This window comes from Scyliorhinus torazame, chromosome 8, assembly GCF_047496885.1.
Source record: "Scyliorhinus torazame isolate Kashiwa2021f chromosome 8, sScyTor2.1, whole genome shotgun sequence".
Taxonomy (NCBI): domain Eukaryota; kingdom Metazoa; phylum Chordata; class Chondrichthyes; order Carcharhiniformes; family Scyliorhinidae; genus Scyliorhinus; species Scyliorhinus torazame.
Genome location: NC_092714.1, coordinates 128,982,959 through 128,988,958, shown reverse-complemented (window position 1 = coordinate 128,988,958; position 6,000 = coordinate 128,982,959). Strand labels below are relative to the sequence as shown.

The window sequence follows — 6,000 nt, the reverse complement described above, 5'->3', positions numbered from 1 at the left end:
CTATGGCCAGGGGCTCAATCGCCAGTGCAAACAGTAACGGAGACAGGGGACACCCCTGCCTCGTCCCACTATGAAGACTGAAGTAATCAGACCTCTGTCTGTTTGTGGCCACGCTCGCCACTGGGGCCCTATACAGCAGCTGTACCCATCCAATATACCCTTCTCCAAAACCAAATCTCCTCAGCACCTCCCACAGATAATCCCACTCCACTCTGTCGAATGCTTTCTCGGCGTCCATCGCCACCACTATCTCCGCCTCCCTCCTCTGGTGGGGGCATCATCATTACCCCTAGAAACCTCCGTATGTTCGTGTTCAGCTGTCTCCCCTTAACGAACCCAGTTTGATCCTCGTGGACCACCCCCGGAACACATTCCTCTATCCTCGTCGCCATCACCTTGGCCAGGAGCTTAGCATCTACATTTAAAAGGGAAATGGGCCTGTAGGACCCACACTGCAGCGGGTTCTTTTTCCTTCTTCAAAAGGAGTGATATAGTTGCCTCCGACATAGTCGGGGGCAGCTGCCCCCCTTTCCCTAGCCTCATTAAAGGTTCTCGTCAAAAGCGGGGCCAGTAAGTCCATAATTCCTATAAAATTCCACCGGGAATCCGTCCGGTCCGGGGCCTTCCCCGTCTGCATGCTCCCAATCCCTTTTACCACCTCCTCCATCCCAATCTGTGCTCCCAGTCCCGCCCTCTCCTGCTCCTCCACCTTGGGGAATTCCAGCTGATCCAAGAAACACATCATTCCCTCCTTCCCTTCCGGGGGCTGAGCCTTATATAGCCCCTCATAAAATGCCTTGAACACCCCCGTTCACTCTCTCCGCTCCCCGGTCCACCTCTCCCTCCTCACCTCTCACCCCACCTATCTCCCTCGCTGCTCCCCTCTTCCTCAATTGGTGGGCCAGTAGCCGACTCGCCTTCTCTCCATACTCATACTGTATACCCCTGTGCCGCCCTCCACTGTGCCTCTGCCTTACGCATGGTCAGCAGGTCAAATTCCACATGCAGCCTTTGTCTTTCCCTGTACAGTCCCCCCTCCGGTGCCTCCGCATATTGCCTGTCCACCCTCAAAAGTTCTTGCAGCAACCGCTCCCTTTCTTTTACCCTCTTGCTTCCCTTTATGTGCCCTTATGGATATCAGTTCCCCTCTAACCACCCGCCTTCAACGCCTCCCAGACCACTCCCACCTGAACCTCTCCATTGTCATTAAGCTCCAAGTACCTTTCGATGCACCCCCTCACCCTTAAACATACCCCCTCATCCGCCAATAAGCCCATATCCATTCTCCAGAGTGGGTGCTGTTCTTTTTCCTCTCCTACCTCCAGGTCTACCCAATGTGGAGCGTGGTCCGAAATAGCTATGGCCGTATATTCCGTCCCTGTCACCTTCGGAATCAGTGCCCCTTCCCAAGACAAAAAAGTCTATCCGTGAGTATACTTTGTGGACATGGGAGAAAAATGAGAACTCCTTACTCCTAGGCCTACTAAATCTCCAGGGATCTACCCCTCCCATCTGCTCCATGAAGTCCTTGAGCACCCTGGCCACTGCCGGCCTCCTCCCGGTCCTGGACCTTAATCCGGTCCAGCCCTGGATCAAGCACCGTATTGAAGTCCCCCCCCCCCCCCCCCCCCCCCCCCCCCCATTACCAACTTTCCCGCCTCCAGGTCCGGGATACGTCCCAACATATACGCCTCATAAAATTTGCATCATCCCAGTTTGGGGCATATACGTTCATGAGAACCACTGCCTCCCCTTGCAATCTGCCACTCACCATCACATATCTACCCCCACTATCCGCCACTATGGTCTTTGCCTCAAACAGTACCCGTTTCCCCCACTAAGATAGCCACCCCCCTGTTCTTCGCATCCAAACCCGAATGAAACACCTGCCCCACCCATCCTTTACGTAGCCTGACCTGGTCCTATCAGTTTCAGATGCGTCTCCTGCAACATAACCACATCTGCCTTTAATTTCTTTAGGTGTGCGAGTACCCGTGCCCTTTTGATCGGCCTGTTCAGCCCTCTCACGTTCCACGTAATCAGCCGGGTTGGGGGTCTCTTTACGCCCCCCCCCCCCCCCCCTTGTCGACTAGCCATCCCCTTTTTTAACCAAGCTCCTCACCCGGTTTCCCACGTACCCGTGTATCCCCCCCCCGATGGGGCCCTCTCACCTCGACCACCCCATCCCATAACAGCTCCCCCTTCTCCTTAGCAGCAGCAATACAGTTAACCCCCCCCTCTCTTTCCCCCCCCCCCCCCTCCGCTAGATCCCTTTCTAGCGTAGTTGCACCCCCATGTTGCTCCCAGAAGTCAGCGAACTCTGGCTGACCTCGGCTTCCCCCCCTTGTCCTCGGCCCCCACTGTGCGAGGCCCCCCTCCTTCCTGCGTCCCTGTTCCCGCCATAATTACCATAGCGCGGGAACAAAGCCCGCGTTTCCCACTCGGCCCCGCCCCTAATGGGGGCGGGGGGGGGGGGGGGGAAAGAGCGAAAAGTTACAGGATCACAAGATTAACAAATTGAAAAATCATCTCCCTAACCCCCCCCCCCCCCTTTTCCTTGCCCCACATAATCACCCCACCACTTTGTCCCAAAAGTTCTTTCTCTCGCCAGACTATTCCAGTTTCTCGTCCACAATGAATGTCCGCGCCTCTTCTGCCGTCTCAAAGTAGTGGGTGCTTCCCTTGGTGTGTGACCCACAATCTCGCCGGTTGTAAACATTCCAAACTGGATCTTCTTTTTGTGAAGCATCGCCTTAGCCCGATTCAAACTTGCCCTCCTTCTTGCCACCTCCGCACTCCAATCCTGGTATACGCGGATCACCGCGTTCTCCCACCTACAGTTCCGAGTTTTCTTTGCCCATCTGAGGACCGTCTCTCTGTCATTATAGCGGAGGAACCTCACCACTATAGCTAGAGGTATTTCTCCAGCCCTTGGTCTTCGCGCCAAAACTCGATAAGCTCCCTCCACCTCCAAAGGGCCCGTTGGGGCCTTCGATCCCATTAGCGAGTGAAGCATCGTGCTCACATATGTCCCGACGTCCGCCCCTTCTGCGCCCTTCGGGAAGACCCAGAACCCTTAAATTCTTCCTCCTCGAATTATTCTCCAGTACTTCCAGCCTTTCCACACACCTTTTATGCTGTGCCTCGTGCGTCTCTGTCTTCATTTTCAGCAGCCTTTGCCTTCACGACCCGAAGCTCCTGCTCTTGGGTCTTCTGCTCCTCCTTTAGCCCTTCAATCGCCTGTAATATCTGGGCCAACAGCTCCTTCTTCAACTCCTTTTTCAGCTCTTCCACACAGCGCTGCAGGAACTCTTGTTGGTCCGGGGCCCCATAACAAACGGCCACCTTCCCGACGCCATCTTGCTTTGAGCTTGCCTTCCTTGCCGCTGCTCCAGAGGGATCCTCCGCAATCCGGCCGCTATCCTCTCCCTTATCCATGCGTGTCTGGGGAGATTCCCTTCTGGTTTACCGCACGGTGTTTTTGGCTGTTTAAATTGCCGTTGGGGCTCTTATCAAGAGCCCAAAAGTCTGTTCCACCGAGAGCTGCCGAAACGTGCGACTTAGCTGGTCATCGCCGCACCCGGAAGTCTTTAGTTCCATTCTTATGCAAAAATATTACTTAGACATTTCAAATTAACATATACATATGAACATATTGCTTATTTCAGAAAATTGTGCAGAAGAGAAATACAACCACCTTTCAAACCTGCAATTGGTAGACCAGAGGATACTTTCTATTTTGATCCAGAGTTTTACAGCAAAAACACCAAAAGGTAAACATGTTGATAATTAATTATAAATCTTTAGTACATAACCCTTAATGTTTGGCTCTCCGTTCAACTTATGCTTCAAGACAGTAGTGCATTACACTCCATACTGCATGCAAAAACCTACTTACTTTTTGTCCTATAGATGTTTTGATTTTCATGTGGCGGAGGGTGTGGGGGGGGGGGGCCTTATTAGAGTAGTGGTGGGTGCGCCTTATTAGAGTAGTGGTGGGTGCAGTTACAGGAGGGTTCATCAACCAGCAATTGGTGACCATTTTCTTCAATTGAAGATCCCCACCTTTCTAAGATCACTCAATATGTAATATAAATAGATGCAACGTGTCGCGTTTTGATTTAAATGCAATTTTAGCATTTGTGTGAAACCGGCCCAAATGAAGTTTACTGTCTATTATGTTATTTAGATTCCCCTGGTATTCCACCCAGTGCCAATGCTCATCAGCTCTTTCGTGGATTCAGTTTTGTGGCTATTACCTCAGAGGAAGAACCCCAGCCCATGCAAACAGCTGTACATCCAGTTATACAGGTAAAAAAAAACAGTCAATACATGTTTAAATTAAAATGTTCATCTAGTGGTTCATTCAAAGCTAATATCCTGACTTAGACACGCTAATATTCTGACTCAGACACATTAAGTTGCAGTCACGTTTGCATGAATGTTGGCAAATTAGACCACAAATCCCATTCTAGCCCTAATTGTTGCTTCACATCTAATTCTTTTGAAAATTATTTTGTGATAGAAAATTATTTTGTGATACATTGTTTTATCATGTATTGTGTTATTAGCTTCACTGCATCATGGAGCAAGTGCAGTGACAAAAAACAGTTCAGTCACAGATAATCAGCAATTTTGGATATATTGGCTGCAGGATATAAACACCATTGGGTAGCCGATGTATGTATGTTTCATTGGCAGCAACTTGTATTTGACACTTTAAAAAATTTATTTTTGTCATTTTAAAATTAATTCTTCGCTTTGCTTAAAAAAAAAAAAAAGAAGAGTTATTTGCTCTGAAGCCATGAGAGTAACCTTGTGTAAGTCTTTGCAACTAAACATAAAGGTTAATCGGGAAATGCTTAACTATTGTAAATCTGCTCTGTGCCTTCCCCTCACTTATCCATTGACCATTTAATCTGTTTTTATCACGCAAGTCACAATCTACTGTGTTATGGGTCAGGGTTTAGAGAATCCCAAAGTGCATCACCTGACCCACAACTTTTAATAGCACAGCTCACTCTACAGGCATGGTACAGACTGTATTTTTTAAAAACAAAAAGATGTTTATTCTATGAACTCAAGTTAACCTTTTTAAAACAAACAGTGAATATCTTAGCAACCATTAATTCAAAGATAACCCCCAAAGAATACAACACAAAGTAATCCTTTAAGCTATCCTTTTAACATCCAAAAGACTTAACAAACCTTTAAACAGAAGCACATCAGGGTTTACATTCACTATTGAGAACATTTATAATTCTGAATTCACCAAATGATCCAGAGATAGTCTTTGGATGGCAGAGATCAACAGGACAGCTTTGTTTAACTTCAGCTGCAGCTCACTGGAAACCCCAGACACACCCAAGCTTTTCTCAAAGTGAAACTAAAAAGCCGAGCCAGAGCTCAGCTCCACCCACACTCTGATATCACTGCAGTAACATGAGCAACTAACCATTTCTTAAAGCGATATTCTCATGACAACTGCTGTATTGATTCTACCATCTTTAAGGATGATCATGAGAACATAGAATACATCCTGGAAGGCAAAAAAACATGATCGTTCACTTTCATGTCTTGATTAAATAAATCCAGATATTGGGCATTGAAAGCAGAGTTTGTCTGAGCCCTCACACTGTGCCCAACTAAAATACCTACTTTTTTTTAAAATGAAAGCATAACGCCCATTTCTAAAACCAGAGAAGCTGCATTTGTTAATACTCTAATAGTACAATGTTTTTACATCACTGTAGCACGTGTCTGGAAGTTCTTTACGCAATTATTTAACTTTCAAGTGGCTGCAGGCAGTACTCTAGACGAATTATGATTTGTCATTTACCCAATACCATTAAACTTGATTGGATTCCAATTTCAACACAATATACAGACCAATTTCTTGTATATCCTGATGTGCAAGTTACTTGTAAATGTAAATATTCTCTTTTTTAAATTGACCAGTTTTCCCTCAATTCTTTTCATAGTGGATGGGTACATAACCTC

General features: G+C 47.5%; 1 pseudogene; it reads left to right on the top strand.

Moving 5' to 3' along the window:
- The window catches only part of LOC140428110 (ribosomal protein S6 kinase alpha-3-like), a 191,393-nt pseudogene that overhangs the window by 139,546 nt on the left and 45,847 nt on the right, over positions 1 to 6,000 (top strand).